Genomic DNA, 18053 nt, shown 5'->3' with positions numbered 1-18053 from the left:
AAACAAGCACAGATTTGTAGAGACTCATGGCATTTTTTTGAGTTAATAAGTAAAACTGTATATTCAGATGAGGCATTGTTATTAACTGAGGACATAAAATACCTTTTTTCCATCATCCCCTATCAGGAGCGTATTCAGGCTATAGAAGAATACCTTTACGAACAAGGTGTACCACATAATGAAGTTAATTTGTATATTGACTCATTTGATATTGTTTTGAAAAACAGTTATATTAAATTTGGTGATTAATATTACCTCCACAAAGTGGGGGTTGCTATGGGTTCCCCATGTGTCACCATCTTTGCACATTTAGTAATGGTAGTATGGGAGAAAATGTTTGTGCTTAATGGCAACTATAGTGAGCATATCAGTTTATATTTGTGGTACCTGGATGATATTTTTATATTATGGAAAAGGACAGAAGAGATGCTTGGTAATTTTTGTCCTATATTAATAATACCACTGATTATTTAAAATTTACCCATGGTCTTGGAAAGCAAGAAATTAATATTGTGGATGTGATCTTAAGTAAGGACAAGGTGAGAAAAGCATTCAAAGCAAAAATTCATAGAAAATCGACTCATTCAAATTCTCTTTTTGCATTTTACCAGTTCACATACTATAGGAAGTAAAAAGGCAGTGGTAAAAGGACAATTTGCCAGGTCCTCAAGTAAAAGAATTGGGCAGTCAATAATGATGATGTAAAAATCAGAGAAAAGGTAGGGGAAGGATTAAAAATGGTGGTGAAAAGAGGGACAAACCTTAAGAACTTAATAGAGCATTGTAAAAAACCTACTAATAACTTGTACATGGGTATGAGTAGGTGTAAAATGTGCAACTACAACAGTTTTATAAAAATTGTAGTTTATGTTGCCATATGCCAATTATGTCCAGCATACTATATAGGAAAAACAACTAGAATTTTGAAAGAGACAATATATGAGCATATTTATGCAATCAGAAAAGGCATTTTAACAAATGCATTAGCTAAGCATATATCTGAATTTAAAGATCATCTGTTCAAGTGTTGTGTAATATAGCAGATTAAAGAACAGGATAGGAACGGATCTTGGACTATTCAGCTGGAAAAGGCTGAATTGGTTTGCAACTGCAACTACATTCATGTGTATGGCCAGGATTAAATGATTACTGCACTATTAATAGTATACTTAAGTCAAAGGCATAGGCTAGGTAGTAAATAAAAAAGTAAAAATAGTAAAAAAGTAAAAACAAAAAGTAGGAAAGTGAATAAGTAAGGAATTATTAATAATAATAATAATAACAATAATAATAAAAAATAGAAAATTATTCATAATATTTTCAGTTTAGGCATTGGCTAGCATGCTTATATTCATATTGTGTCTTTTCAAGAGTATATAGCAATCACTATTTAATAATTATTGGGTCTCATAGGAAATGCCTTGCTAGTATGATGGATGTAATAAGTTTTTCATTTAATCTATGAATATTTGTGTGTGTGTGTGTGTGTGTGTGTGTATATATATTTATATATATATAGATATATAGATATATATACATATGTACAGATTTATATATGAAAATGCTTTATTGGCTGCAATATAATTATTCATGGAGCATGTTGGCTTAGATGACTGGATACTGTATCAGTATTTTGGCAACAAGTTTTTATATGAGTCATATCTTTTTTTAAAAAAGCACTGAAGATGTCACTTCCTGTTTGAAAAGGAAATGATGCCATTTTAAGTATATAAGATGGAAGGTTTTAATTGTTGTTTGTTGTCTGATGAAGTTTGCTATTTGAGACAAATGATACATGCTTAACAGTAAATAAAGAAGCCGTTCTCTATCCACCACCATTATTTATTTTATATGGTGAAGTTTATGCTTGTCTCTTGTGAGCAGGAGCGGCCTTAGGTCAACTGGTGCTCTAGGCAAAAGGGCTCCACAGTGCCCCCTACCATACCAACTGGTGCCCCGATCCCGGTCTACCTATACCAAATAAACATTGGAAAAGTGCCCCTGCTAGAGCAGCACCCTAGGCAGCCGTCTAGTTGGCCTATGCCTAAGGCCAGCTATGCTTGTGAGAATGTGAGGAATATTTTGGCCCATTTCCTCTTGTGAGGAGAAATCCACTTAGCACAATTTGATGTCCTCTGTATCTCAAGTTAACATCCATTGTTTGAAATGTTCTTCTGATTCTGATGATAGCACTTCCAGGGCTACTGCCACTGGAACTGTTATGAGGACGGTTGCCTGGCTGTGTTCTCAACACTTCACAGAGGATGTCAAGAATGAAATTTTAAATTTTCCCGTGGATAGACAACTATTTTTTGAACTGTCTCCTGCAGAGGTCATTAAAATGTGATGAGAAAGGAAAACTGATTCAAAGGATCTCACAGATTTTTCAGCTTTCGTTTTAAAAGTTTACCAAGGGATTCAATGTTTTCTCTAAAACTTTTTTAAAAAGCAAAATAAGCGGTTCCAGCAAACTGCTGAAAAGCAACAGCTTGAAAAGCAATGGCAGGGAGGTAACAAAAAGAAAGCAAGAAGCACCCAGAATAAAGGATAGTCTAATGCCTGAAAGACAGTGTAAAGAATTTCCAACCTCCCTCATCTCTCTCTGTTCTTTAGTCCTTCCAGGAAGCCTGAAACTCCTCCATTTTTCTCTTTGGCAACAGACTATTTTAGCCCCTTAAGGTTACAGATGGCGGTGAAAGCGTCTCCCTCCCTTTTGGGGAACTGCTCCTCACCCACCAGACCATATGCTTGCACAGGATGTAATAGAAGCTGTCCTCTTCCTCAAGTAAGGGACAGGTTTTATTCCAGGATATTCCTGATACCAAAGAAAGAAGATTCTTGGAGACCAGTTCTGGATCTTTCTTTTCTGACTCAGTTTATGATGGCTCCCAAGTTCAAAATGCTCTCTCTTTTCAGGTCTTTGCATTACCCTTTGGTCTACCTACTGCTCCATGGATGTTCACAAGTGTCTGGATCCTGTGATAACCTACTGCCGACTGCAAGGTACTTGTTTTTTTTTTACATGTTTGGCCAAGTAGCTTATCTTTGCAGCATCTTTTTCAAAATGTCAGGAATCTATCAGGTGGGTAAGGGATTTCCTACAGGCTAGAATTCCAAGAGAACTTGCAGAAGTCTTGTCTGATTCATTCCCTACAGGATTGTTTTCCTGATGTGTTTCTTGGACACCTCAGTTCAAACAACGTTTCTTCCACAAGAAAAAAATAGATTTATATTTAGATCTTTTCCTGATTTTTTCCACTTGGCAATCCATCTCAGCAAGGGAATTCCTCAGGATTGTGGATCTTGTACCACCTATGAGACTCATAATACCTCTTGCAATACACCACATGAGAAAAATGTAATGTTACTTGAAATCTCTTTGGTCTGGACAACAATATTCTCTACCATTTCAATTTCCAGTTTTTGGATTTGTAAAAAGAGTAATTTTGAGGAGGAGACACGAAATTTCTCAAAATCGAAGTCGCCCTTTCTCCCTTACTGCTCCAGCACAGTCAGTCACATCAAATGCCTGAGATATTGCTTGTGGAGCAGCATTATATGGGGGTGAAAGTGCGGTGTCTTTGGAACAAAAAATAAAGACCAAAATACTTACACATAAAATAGATGTTAGTTATTATAAATGCTCTCAGTTCTCTCATCTGTGGTCCCTGGGACCTCTACATGTATTTGCAAACAATACCAGAGTGATGTGGCTTATAAACAGGCACAAGGGAATCAGATCTTATACAGGCAAGGGAGAGCCCGATCTTACACAGGTACAGAGAAATCAGATCTTACCCTCAGTGCAGACTAACCATGGTAACCTGGGATGTAGCTTTTCAGCATAATCTCTCTACAGGCATCTTTCATAACATCAGAGGAAAACTGAGTGGCAGACAAGCTGAGAAGGGCCAGAACACATACTCACATATGTAAAATGAATCAAGAGGTCTTCCAGTAACTGATCCAGCATGTAGGAACACCTTAAATAGCTTTATTTGCCACTGCTCTCAATAATCAGTTGACACAGTTCTGTTCTACAACTCCAAGCAAGAAGACAGATGCTTTTTCTTTTCCAGGAACAAAAATGTTTCTGTATGCCTTTCCACCCATTCTACTAATATCCAGGGTCATTCTGAAGATTCAGAAGGACTCTTCAATGATTCATTGTAGTGACTTCCTTTTGACTGTGGTAACAGTGGCTCTCCCTTTTTTTGGAAATGACCAGGAGCAATTACCGCAGGCTTCCTTACAGAATGGAATTACACACATAAGACAAGGTGTGCTTGATACATCCTGACTCCAAACAACTTCATTTGACTGCCTGGATGAATAACTTTTAGGTATGTTTTCTCTGAGGACATGCAGCAGGTATTAATGGAGGCAAGAAATCCTGCTACTAGAAGATCATATATTAGCAAAATGTTTTCTAGTTGGTGCCAGCAAAAGAAGCAACACCCATTTAGGGTTAGTGTTTCCCTTGTTCTACAGTATTTGTGTGAGCTACTGTCCTGCAGCCTATCCTACCCCTCAGTCAAGGTTCACTTGTTAGTCATTTTACATCCATACCTTGGATGTCCACAGACAACTCAGATACTACCTTGAAAAAAATCTTTCAGAACTTCTGATCACTTGTTCATTTCTTGTGAGGGTGAGAAAAAAGACAAACTGTGTCAAACAGAGTATTTCAAAATGGTTGCCTCATGTTGTTACTTTTTGTTAAAACCACCACAACAAATGAGTTCCAGGGTCAAGACTCACTCTACCAGGGCTACGGCTTAATTTGTGGCTTATTGGAAAGGGCTGGGTTCTAGAAATATTATAGAAACAGCAACATGGTCATCTCTGTACACTTTTACAAAGGACTATAAACTAGAATCCTTCTCCAGCTCTAGGACAGACTTTGCTAGGACCATTCTCCAGAGGCTCCATGACTCTCATCCTTCCTCCTCCCAGTCATATTAAACTACAGTATCCTACCCATGTGGCTAAGGCTTCTGCAACAGTGGTCAAATGAAGAAGATAGTACAGTTGTGTAAGTAACACTTACCATAACAGCAGGTGATAGAATGATCACTGCAGTAGTAGTCACTCCCGTGCCGCCATCCCCCTTAATTTTCCTATGTTTTTATGACAGAATGTGGACTTTTTATTGTTATGTTCCTGGCACTGTCCTCTCAGTGCTTTACCTTCCCTTTATCCATTGAAAGCACAGAAGGGGTTGGTGTCCCAACCTGACCGTATATGTCTGAATAGATCACTGCTGCTGTAGCTGTAATGATATTGGACATATCCAACCAAGGATCAGATGTCCAGACAACCAACAAAGCTTTGGGCTCCTTTCTTGCATCTTGTACATCCGCCCATAGCCCAAGAGTAAATACATGTATAAGAGGGGTGTAAAGGCATGAAAAAAACTCAGCTTTTTTGCCCAAAGGGGATGCTGAAGGTTGAAGCTCTATAACAATTATGCCCAAACTAGAAGATATCATCCTGTTAGGAGGGAAAAGGTAAAGTAGGGCACCCCACTGGTCACAGGTAGAGCAGAATGATAACGGGGGAAGTTGGGAGGGTGCTAATACTGCAACAGAAATCTATTAAAACATCTACTGCTGTCATAGCTGCAATGTGTTTTTCATTAGAATAGCCATAACTAGGAAAAAAGGGTGGGTGGAGAAGGATCAGAGTCTAGAAGTTTTTGAAGGATGACTTTTTCAAGATCCACCTCTAGCTCTGTTGTGAGCTTTAGAAGAACTTTGGGTATCAAAGGAAAGTGGGGGTGGGGCAGTGAGGAACATTCCCATTTATTAGAAAGAAAAAGCATCTGTTTTCCATGCCTTTTCACAAGGCATCTTGGAACTGAAATGGCTTAGTTGTCAATTGAGAAAATAAGCAAACAGATTTAATTGGGGAGTTTCCTACAGATGGACAATATCCTGGAAGACCTCTGGATGTAGCATCCACTTCTGAGGGTCTATCCTGGATCTGCTCAAAGTGTTTGCTGCTGTGTTCTGCTCTGATGGAATGTATATGAACTGCAGAGTAAAGTTGTTCTGTATTGCTAGTTCTAAGGCAATCATGACTAGCACAGGGTGTATTACTTTGTTCCCACTTGTGTGTTTATATACCACATCACTTTGGCGTTTACTGTTACCACTAACAATGGTCAGAGGATCCACAGCTGACCTAAGGCACTGATAGCTTTTATTAGAGCCACTATCTCCTTGAGATTTATGTGCTTGTTAATGAAATGAAGCTCCAACATGTGCTGAACTTTGATACCTTTAGGAAAATGCTCCCCATGCAAAGTCTAAAACATTTATTGTGACTGAGCAGGGAGAGGGGGAGAAGATGAGAGGCCCATATTTAGCAAGAGCCCATTGACCCACCATAAGAGTTCCTTCTTAATGAAAGTGAGCAATAGAACCTGGTAAGACAAGTGATGAAGATACTGGATCCAGACTGATTTGTGATACCACTATTTCTACTTTATTGTCTTTGAATCCCCCTGCTTCGTTAAACCATTACAAAGCAGGAAGCCACAAAAATCCAGAATTTTGAGAAACTCTCTTTCTTGTAGTGGACATGCTATGGTGGACCAGATTCAGAAAGAGAGCTCAATAAGGTGGCACACTGACCGAGGGGAGACATGCAATGGACAGGCAGTTGTCTTGCAGGCACCCTGGAAATACTAAGAAGTGAGAGGGCTTTAAATAAGAAGTTTCCAGATTTAATTTGAACCCCAGACTGCTGAAAAGAGCTGCGTTGAACTGAAGAGTTGTTAAGGTGTCATGCATTGATGAAGCTGAAATAAGGTGATCATCCAAATATGGAAAATATGGTTGACTTGAAGTCTGCAAAATGGAATGACTGGGGCCAAGCACTTTGTGAAAACTACTGGTGTACTGGAAAGAAGAAAGGCAAAAATGTAAACTGAAAATACAACCCCAAGGCAAATAATCTTAGAAAATGCCTTTGTATTTTGTTGATTGGGATGTGCAAGTAGGCATCTTTTTAAATCCAAAGTTAACAAAAAAGTCTTGAGAAAACAAGGGGAAAAGAGTTTGTAAAGTGAGCATCTTGAATTTTGGAACAAAAAGAAAGATCCAAAACTATGTGCCTTTCTTTTTGGAAACCAGAAACATTCTGGAATATAAACATTTGCACCTTTGGAATGAAGGCACTAGTTCTGTTATACCCAGGGACAACTAATCTGACATAATGTGAAGAAATAGATGGATTTGAATTTTGGTGGATAAGGGGTCCCTTACTGAGGAGAAAGAGAAGCCCACTGAAGACTGTAACCATCCTTGATTACTTTTAATGTCCAAGATTGGAATCTGAAGTTATCTTTTCCCAGAAATAAAGTCAGCGGAAAGGTTTGCTTACAATTTGTGAAAAATGGCAGGATGAGGTGGGGGAGGGAGAAGACATAAGTAGATATCTGGCTTTCTACTGTAAGGAGGGTCCATGGGATTGATTGATCTTCCTACCTTTTTGAATCTCCCTACCATTTCTTTTTACATACTTGTCTAGCTGGCTTTTGCTGGAGGGGCATTTAAAGGACTTTCAAAAAAGGAAGAGGGAAGAGTAATAATTCCTTAGATTCCAGAAGCAGAGGACAAAAAAGTTGTTCATAGGTTCATACTAGGCTATCTGCCCTAGGGCATTTATAAGCCTAGCCAGAGTGTGTTTGGCTTTCGCCACCCATTTTAAATTAATTTTGCTATGCCTTTTTTTGAGGTTAGTATACTGTGCCTCTGTCTAACAGTGACACAGAAGTGATAGCCGGGGTAAACCTACGATCTCCCATCCACTCATCAAGATTCCTCTTGAAGAGAGTCAATGTGGGACTCTGCCTAACCTGGACTGGGATTTTATTCCAGAATGAAGGGAGCCTCTGGCTTATGAATCTGTCCCTCCAGCATGTCCTATTTATTTCAATGCTGAGGTTCAAGTCTCTCGAGCGCGTAGCTCGATGGGATATGGATTTTCTGAGGTGCAGCATGTCCATTAATTCCGGGTTGGACATGGCTTTATACGTCAGGCAAAGATCGCCTCTGAGCAGGTGGTATGCCACTGAGTAGAGCTGGAGTTTCTTTAACTGGGCAGCATATGACATCTGTTTGAGCCCTTTGATCCTCTTGGTGAGGTACTTTTGGGGTCTTTCCAGTTGCTGCAGGTGTCTGGTAAGGTACATCCCAAAAGGGGCATTGTACTCAATTATGGGCCTGATGAGGGATGAGTAAAGAGGCACGATGACCTCCCCTGATCTAGATGTGAATCCCTTCATGATTAGGTGGGCTATATAAAATGTTTTTCTATTCACTTTGGCCACGTGGTTGTCAAATGAGAGATTGCTATCAACTTGGGTCCCCAGGTCCCTAATGACTTCTTCTGTACTTAATGTATTTCCACCTATGTGGTAATTTGTGGGCACTTTGTTTTTGCCAAAGGGGATGACTATACACTTTTTGGTGTTTAGCTTGAGGCCATGGCTGTGGCACCAGTTGTCTGTTTCTATGAGGCCCTTTTGGAGGATGCTTGTGTCGGTTGGAGAGTTGATTATGGCGCCCAGTTTGCAGTCATCTGTGAACTTGGTCAGCCACAGTCCTTCCGTGTTGGCCTGTACCGCCGAGAAATATATACCGAACAATAGAGGTCCCAGGACTGAGCCTTGTGGGATGCCACTTGTAACTGGTTTGGAGTCTGACATGGCTCCAGCAATTCTAACCATGTGGGTTTTGTCCTTGAGCCAGTTTGCAACCCATCTAGTGACATAGGGGTTTATATTTAAGCTGGTGAGCTTATCTATAATGCCCGAGTGGGGTATTGTATCGAAGGCTTTTGCGAGGTCCAGGAAGGCTGTGTGGACCACCTTCCCCTCGTCAATGGCCTTGGTGACTGTTTCAAAGAAATTGACAAGGTTTAAGAGGCAGGATCTGCCCTTAACAAAGCCAAACTGGGTAGGATCCAGTGTCTGTAGGTCCCCAATATCTTTATTTATGAGGTCCATGATGATCCTTTCCATAGCTTTGCAGACCAAGCTAGTCAGGCTTATGGGGCGATAGTTTCCAGGATCCGTTGAGGCACCACCTTTGTGGAGAGGGACCACTGTTGCTGTACGCCACTCTTTGGGTACATATCCTGTAGTAAGGCTAAGATTGAACAGTAGTTTTATGTTTGAGTTTAGCTCTTCTTGGAGTTCATGTAGGACGCAGCCCGGGACACCATCTGGTCCCATTGATGCTGTGTTTTTTGCTTTGGAGAGGGCGGCTCTTACCTGAGCATCTGAGATGTCAGGGGGACAGCATTCTGTTGGGATAGATATTTGCCCTTTTGGTGGGGAGGGGGGGGGAGAAGTTTGCACTGAACCTGTCAGCTAGGATGTTGGCAATGTCTGTGGGCTCGTTGTATTTTTTGTCATTTTGGACTAATTCTGAGCATATCTGGGAATTCCCACCCAGGTTCCTAACATAACTAAAGAAAGCCTTGTGATTATCCTTAGTGTCCTGTGCAATTTTTCTCTCGAAGCTGGCCTTAGACGATTTTATGAGTGCCCGTAGTTTTTTGCTAATACTGATCAGAGATGCCTTCCCTTTTTGGGATCTTGCTCTATCATGTAGTAGCTTCCTCCTTCTATTGTATAGTTTGTTTATGGCTGGGGTCCACCAGACAGGACGTCTGCCTTTGGAGGATTGGGTCTTGGTTTTATTTGGGATTGCAAGATCCATGCATTCCTGAAGGTGTTCATAGAATGCGTTTATAAAGGATTCTGCGGTCTGGGACGTATTTTCCACAGGCCCGGGCGCTTTGAAGGATTTCACCTCGGTTTTGAGGCGTGTGAAATTTGCTTTAGAGAAGTTTTTCACTGTGGTTTTCTGGGCAGGGGGTGGGGTCGGGATGTGAATATCCAGTGAGATTAGTTTATGGTCTGATCTTACCAGTGAGGGATACACTTCTGGTCTGGAGCATAGTGTCCCCATGTTGGTGATGATCAGGTCCAGTATGTTTTCCCCTCTTGTGGGAGTGGTAACAAGTTGTTCCATAGCATTTGAGTTTATAAATTCTAGGAAACTTTGGGCTAGGGTGTTGGAGCTAGAGTAATGCTCCCAGTCTATGTTTGGGTAGGTGAAGTCGCCCAATATAATGGTGTTTGGAGAGACCTTCATATTTTCCAGTATTCTCGGGAAGGCCGAGTGGGGTTCCTGTGTTTGGGAGGGTGGTCTGTAGCAGGCTATAAACTGGAAGGCAGTTTTATCCACTGTTAGTTGCACATGGATAGTCTCTGATGCTTCGTGCTGTGCCACCAACCTGGAGGTGTGGGTATCTTTGATGAATATTGATACTCCCCCTCCTTTTGTGGTTCGATCCAAGTTTTAGGGCCGAAAAGCATGGTATGAGGTATAACCTGGTAGTGCTGGGGTGCTCTCGGGAGCCTTGAACCAGGTTTCTGTTACTGCACAGATATCGATGTTCTCCATGCTAAGGAGAGTTTCGAGTGCGTGCATCTTGAGGTTTAGACTTCTGGCGTTGAGTAGCATTACTCTTAGTTTCTTATCCCTTGTGATACCTATGGAGGTGGGTTTGTCTTTTGAGCCTTGCCTAAAAAAGGCACTATGGGGGAGGCAAGAGCCTTTGCCAATATCCGGAAGCCCAGTGGTGACAGGTGCAAGCCGTCCCTAGCGAAGCATCGTGGCTTGTCGAGCATGTCATCCCAGGCTGACAGGCATTGGATCCCCTTTGAATGACACCAATACTTAAGCCAATTGTTGAAATTGATCATCTTGTCTTCATATTGTGGCATCATTCTTGGTGAGGGTAAGATGCTACTCAAGGTCAGGGTCATACCGGCCTGTGCTACATGCTCAGAGAGCTCCTCTATGTCTCTTTTCATGTAGTCCAGGGAGGTACGTCTCAGGTCATTCACACCAGCATGGACAATGACTGAGTCATATTTGTACTTGCCATGGAGTGACCTGAGTGCTTGTGTTATGTGGCGGATCCTAGCGCCCGACAGGCAGCTCACCGTGACCTTCTCCTTGTTCAGCCTGGTGAGCGGGACGTCAGTGTGCCTGACAATAGAGTCACCTATTACAAGTGTATCAGGTGTGTTGTTTAGCCTTAAGGGCTGTGACTGTTCGGCACACTGGCTTTGTGAGCTATGTGTTGCACGTGTTTTGTTTTGGGGTAGCGGTTGCTTGGGTGTCTGCTTTGGAGGTCTCTGCTGCTTAGGCAGATTTTTATTTAGAGCCTCCGAGTATGTTTTTGTGTGTTTATGCGTTTGGTTTGTTGTCATGGTAGGTCTATGTGATACTGGAATTGTAGTGAGTGTGGTTTCCTTCTCCTCCTGACTGGTTACGCCAGTACTGAGTTGAGAGAGCTTAGCCTCCAGTTTGGCTATATGGTTGCATCTCTCACATGTGTTGGAATTTGTTGGGAGGAGGAGAGGGTTGTCTGTGTACATGAGGCAGTTGTAACATTGCCTCAAGATTCCCAGATTCACCAGCTGGACCGGAGAGGAGATTGACAACTGACCTTTGGACATGCTAGAATAGTATTGGGAATTCCTTTATAATTGAAAAAAGGGCCAATGGGGAACAAGGTACTAAAGGGGAGTTTGTGAGGGTGTAGTGCTTTTAATTTTTTAGAGCTGACTTATATAATTGCTTTAGTGAGCAAGTGCCAGGTAACTTAAATGCAATGTGTTACAGGTAACTTAAATGCAAAAATGACAAACAGTAACTTTCTTTCAAGTGAAACAAGGAAATAAGTACAGTAAGCAATGCAGATATCACTAGGGATCCACAGAAGTGCTAAAAGGCCGCGTTTTAGGTGGAATTAGCATTTCAGAGAAATAAACAAACAACAAGCATACAAACAAAGCTAAATTCAGCAGGCCTGGATCTAGTCTTTGCTACAGCAAACAAGGTGTACCAATTTCAGTAAGAAACAGTTAGAATATGCAGGCACTATAAGCCTTTAACCAGAAATTCCCAGCTCAGAACGGCAGAGTCCAGCCTTTCCTCCCTCAAGAGTGCATTCCGCGATCCTTCTTAACGTAAAATAACTGGCCTGAAGCCCAAGTGCTTAAACCAGAACTAATACACTTTTAGAATAACAGACACTGAGCCCTCAATCAGCAGTTCCCAATTTAGAAGGATGTAAGCTACCTGTCCTGCCACGACAGTGCAGGCCACAAACCTTCCTAATGTAAAACAACTGGTCTGAAGCCCAAGTGCTTAATCCAAAAGACTTAGAAATGATAGCTACACTTTAATCAAGTTACTACCAAGCAGTAATAAATACAACTGAATACTTTAAAGAATGCCTGGATTAGTGCTCAAGTTATACAAACAAAGCTAGATTCAGCAGGCCTGGATCTAGTCTATGCTACAGCAAACAAGGTGTACCAATTTCAGTAAGAAGCAGTTCAAATATGCAGGCACTATAAGCCTTTAACCAGAAATTCCCAGCTCAGAAGGACAGAGTCCAGCCTCTCCTCCAACAAGAGTGCAGAACACGAACCCTCTTAACGTAAAATAACTGGCCTCAAGCCCAAGTGCTTAAACCAGAATGAATACACTTTTAGAATAACAGCACTGAGCCCTCAATCAGCAGTTCCCAACTTAGATGGATGTAAGCTACCTGTTCTGACACTACAGTGCAGACCACAAACCTTCTTAATGTAAAACTGGTCTGAAGCCCAGGTGCTTAAACTAAAAAGCAGTAATAAATACAATTGAGTACTTTTAAGATGACGCAAAAGCAAAATAAAGTAGGAAAAAACACAAATACAGTAAAAGCAAATATTTTTTTTTTTTTTTTTTTGTGGAAAGAGAGAAAGGAAAGAGAGAAAGGAGTAGCAGAAACTAAACTGATTGGCCTTCTCAAATGCTCTCCCTGTACTGGGTAGAATGAGGTAATGACACTAGACTGGGAGGAGGGTCCCAGATCAAATTTACACTAGGGGCGGGCAACTGCAAAGCCACCAACTATAAAAACACTATGCCAACAGGGAGGGAGGGTGGGAAGCAAACTGCAGAAATTTTCCTCACAGCTGAAAAGCAGCAGTGAGCCTTTAAATAAGTTTTAAACAGCTAAAGGAGCCACTAGAAAAAATAGTTTAACTGCAACAAGTTATCATAAACAAACAACCCAACAGATGCTTAATAAGAGTGGACAATTTCCAGTTAATACCTCACACACAGTGAAACTAGCTAGAAAAAATACACAGTACACAAAGTGCTATAAATAACAAGTACAGTACTTACCCATTTCCTCCCGTTTCTATAATACTTCTGCTGGAGAGAGGTATTCAGCAACTAAGCTTTAACATAATCAATTCTGTAATCTTATCCATGCATTTTTACATATTTCAGTACCAGTAGCAGCAGCAGCACTTAACAACATGCTTAGTGACCCCTAAAGCAGAGTTTAGTATTTCTGATGGGGAGGATTTAGTGTCAGAGATAGGAAGTGTAGCTATGGTTTACTGCATATTAGCAAAATTAGATAAAAGTTACCTGTAGATATGCGTCTGGCAGTTAATAGCTGTAAAATGTATCTTTCAACCTGCGGACATTGAAAACAGGAGCAAAGGCCCTTGAAAAATAGGAACATCCAGCTAAAATTCCGTACATCTAATTAGCATAACATGTGAATACCAAATAGCATATAAATCTTCCCACTTCCAGTAGGAATGTGGGATACTACTAGTACTACTACTACTACTGCTACTGCTACTGCTACTACTACTGCTACTGCTACTACTACTACTACTGCTACTACTGCTGCTACTACTACTACTACTACTACTACTACTACTGCTGCTACTACTACCACCACTGCCACTGCTGCTACCACCACTGCCACTGCTACTGCTGCTACCACCACCACCACTACCACCACTGCCTACTACTACTACTACTACTGCTGCTACTACTACTACTACTACTACTACTACTACTACTACTACTACTGCTACTACTACTACTGCTACTACTGCTACTACTACTACTGCTACTACTACTACTACTGCTACTACTACTACTGCTACTACTACCACTACTCAGAAACATGTTTAAAACACAGAGTTACAAAAATGATGGAAAAATATAACATATTATCAGAGTGTAAAATCTGTAGACTTTAATGAACTGTATCAGAATTCTACCACTCTAGGTCTTTTACTTTTGTTTCAGAAAAAGGGAGTTGCAAGATGTGTGTCCTCTTTCATTAAATTATATTTGCCACTAGTATGTTGGCCATGTGGTGTGGTTTCTGTGTACTACACAGCTTCAAAATTGTCTGATGAGGTAAATGAAGCCTGAAAACAGAGACATACTTCCAAAAATAAGGGCATCCTAAATCAGTTCAGAAAATGTTGATATTCTTTCAAATGAGGACAGCTGAGAGATCCGCTTTGAAAACAGAGCAGAAGATGTACGAACCTTCTTTACCAAAGAACAAGTGTCTGTTATTTGGGACAAAATTTAAAGCAGAAAAGGTGTTAGAAGCAGTATACCTATCCAAATAATAATAATAATGATAGCAGGGTCTACAGTAGAGTTTCTGGAAAGGAATTTATGTGAGTCAGGCACCCTGTAAAATATTTCAGGCTTCTTAGGAGCAGGGGCTGGGAAACAGAGGCAGAAGGAAATGCATAGTCCAGGGTCCTAAAACTGGGGGAATGGTTACTGGTTTAGGGGCCTCCATACCCATTAATTCATAATATTTCCTCTGGGATTCTGACAGTCCCCCCCTCTTTAATATTCCTTAATTTTTGAAACTATATCTCAAAAAAAATTAATTGTGGGGGAGTCTGAGGAGAAGGGATTTTCTGATTCAGATTCACAAAGACTAGGGGGTTAATTGGGGATATAGTCCAAGCCCTCAATATCTGACTGAGAAAGAACCTCTGCATCTAAGAGGTGGATCTCTTTTTTTTAGGTGGTCTAGATATTGGAAATGAAGGCTGAAGAGACATTATTGCCTTAAAACACACATTGAGCAAAATTATACCAGTCTTCTTGAGAATTTTAAGGGGGCAGAAGAAAGTGACAAAATGTTTTGTCTTTTGAGTCCTCTTTTTAGGACTCTCTAGCTTTAAGGTCTTCATTGGGGTGTCTAAAGGTTGACCTCCACCAAAGATCCAGGATTGTCCTTCTTCACCAATACATGGCAAATACCTACCTCTACTTCAGGAATTATAATCCTGGGATCTTCCTTCTCAGCTGAAACCTGATGTATGGACTGAACGGGCATGCTTAAATCTTGGGCCATAGAGGACTCCTGAGAGCATGTGCTAAAAGGACTAGGATAATTGGACTGATGGTTTGAGGGCTGCAGAAATGCCTCAGCAAAGACATCAGATCCAGACTGCTGAATAGAAGGCTTTTTTCCATCATTTGAAGGGGAAGTATGCCAAAAGAGATTCAAGTGTCATAGCCTTTCCTGCCAACTGTTTAAGCTGCTTATCCTCCACAAGGTACGCATCTACTGTCACTCATATATCTCCCAATCTCTACCCCTCAACACTAGCATGCTCTTCCCCTATAGACTCCTACATAACTGTAAAAACACTTTTCCCAACTACACTAGTCTAATGTCCACAAAACTCTCTACCTGTATACTACACCCCAAACAAACCAAATACCTCCTCTATCTTTCTCTCTGGGGACATCCACCCAAACCCAGGCTCCTTCTACCACACAGCATCCAACCCCCTAAGCATCAGGCAAACCCCCCCACCTCTCAGCTCTAAATGCTCAGAGCCTATGTAACAAAATTCCAAACCTTCATGCCTGGCTTCTACATAACCAGTCCAATATACTCTCCATCAAAGAAACCTGGCTTAAGCCCCACATACAAGATTCTGAAATAACCCTTCCCAACTACCGCATGTTAAGGAATGACAGAACACAAAAAAAGGGGAGGTGGTATAGCACTCCTTTACTCAGCTTCCCTCTTAGTCACCCCCTATACCAAACCCTTTCCCAAATTTGGCAAGGCAGAAATAATACCAGCTCTACTCCACCTAAACAAGCATAAACTCATATTTGTTTTCTCCCTCTATATTCCCCCTGGTGACAGTATCTCATCCCTTGAAGATATTCCCTCCTGGGTCTCTACCAACATTACTCATGAAACCATAATCCTGGGGGACATGAACATAAATTGGGCCACAATCCAATCTCCCACTAACTCACTCAATATTAACTGATATAACTTTACACAACTAATCAATTCCACTACCAGGCCTTCCAAGAATTCCATCACTGGAACTACAATAGACTGGATTATAGTATCCCATCCTCACTATATCTCTGATAGTGGTATTCCCCCAGACCCACTAGCTGACCATTTCCCCACTTTTGCCCACCGTCTCCCCTCTTCTATACAACTAACTCACACCTATATTTCCACGTGTTGCCTAAAGAACTTCAATGCTGCAACCTTCTCAAATGCACTAAAAAGCACAAACTGGAACCCATTAAAAAACTCTTTCCCTAGATAATGCTCCGTCCTACTTTAACTCTACTTTCACAAACCTGCTCAACTCCACTGCCCCTCTAAAAACAAAATGTATAAAAAGTAACCCTGTACTCTGGTTAACGAAAAACACCTTAGCTACTATGCAACTTCGTGACAAAGCCTGGACACGTTACCATAAAAATAAAACCACTATCACCCTAAACGAATATAAAACACTATGAAATAAAGTCAAAAAACATATTAACTTAGACCACAAAGCCTATTTCTCCACTCTCCAAACCAACCACACCACCAATTCCAAACTATTTTGGAAATGAATCTCATCTCTCCTCAACCCAGGGAAAAAAAGAAAACCCTTGCCCCAACCGAGATGCCTCTGACATGGTCTTGGCCACCCAATTTAACTCTTTCTTCATAGAGTCCATAAGCAAGCTGACATCATCCTTCACCAACACCTCTATAACCCCTCCTCAGAGTGCTCCCATCCCTTCCTCCCCTAGCATCCCTTGTCTCCAACCTCCACCTTTCTCTATCAATCCCATCTCTATATCTACCATAAAAAAACTTCTAAAATAAGCCATTGTTCTCCCTATCAGCATATAATTAATCAGTCTATCTCAGAAAGCAAGGTCCCCCAGCTCTGGAAGAAGGCCTTTATTATTCCTCTCCATAAAGGTGGCAATAATAATGACATCCTATCCCCTATTTCTAAGCTACTTGAAAAGTGCATACACCAACAAATCTTACCCTATCTCATTAATAATCAGCTTCTTACCCCCCCACACAACATGGCTTTAGACCAGGTCATAGTACCACCACTGCCCTCCTCTCCTTCCTAGAAACAATCAACAAAGCCCACGACTCTGGCCACTTTGTATCCACTCTTTTCCATGACCTCTCTAAGGCATTTGACACTATTTTCCACAACCTCCTTCTTACCAAACTCTCTAAATTTAACCAACCCCCTTCCTCTACCCAGTGGTTCTCAAGCTATCTCACAAACAGGCAATAAGCAGTTAAATGAAAAAAAGTTACCTTACCCTTCCTTAATATATCCACAGGCATTCCCCAAGGTTCCATTCTAGACCCGCTACTATTCAACATGTTCATAAATGATTTCTTCCAAGCCATTCCAAACTCCAGCCTCATCCAATATGCTGATGATTCTACTATATTCTGTTCCTCCCCTTCCATCACAACTCTAAACAATCTAACACAAGCTGCCTTCTCTTCCACTGAACAGTGGATGCTCGACAACCATCTAGCCCTGAATGCAACCAAAACAAAACTTATGTTATTCAATGCATCCACAACCTCTTCCCTAGTCAAACAATCCTTCATAATTACCAGCAATAATAATACCCCCCTAGAACTAGTCCCTGACACAAAATTACTAGGAATTATCATTGACAATCAACTAAAATTTGATTAGCATCTACAAGCAAATATAAAAAAAAAAAAAACATAAAAAATTAGGTATGCTTTACCGCCACAGTCGCTTTATCTCTCACACCACCAGGATTACATTATCTAATACATACCTCATCCCATCCATT

The sequence above is a fragment of the Protopterus annectens genome, chromosome 9.part0, assembly GCF_019279795.1.
Source record: "Protopterus annectens isolate FY-2018-M chromosome 9.part0, PAN1.0, whole genome shotgun sequence".
Lineage (NCBI taxonomy): Eukaryota > Metazoa > Chordata > Ceratodontiformes > Protopteridae > Protopterus > Protopterus annectens.
The sequence above is the reverse complement of the archived record's forward strand: the minus strand, read 5'-3'. Positions refer to the sequence as shown.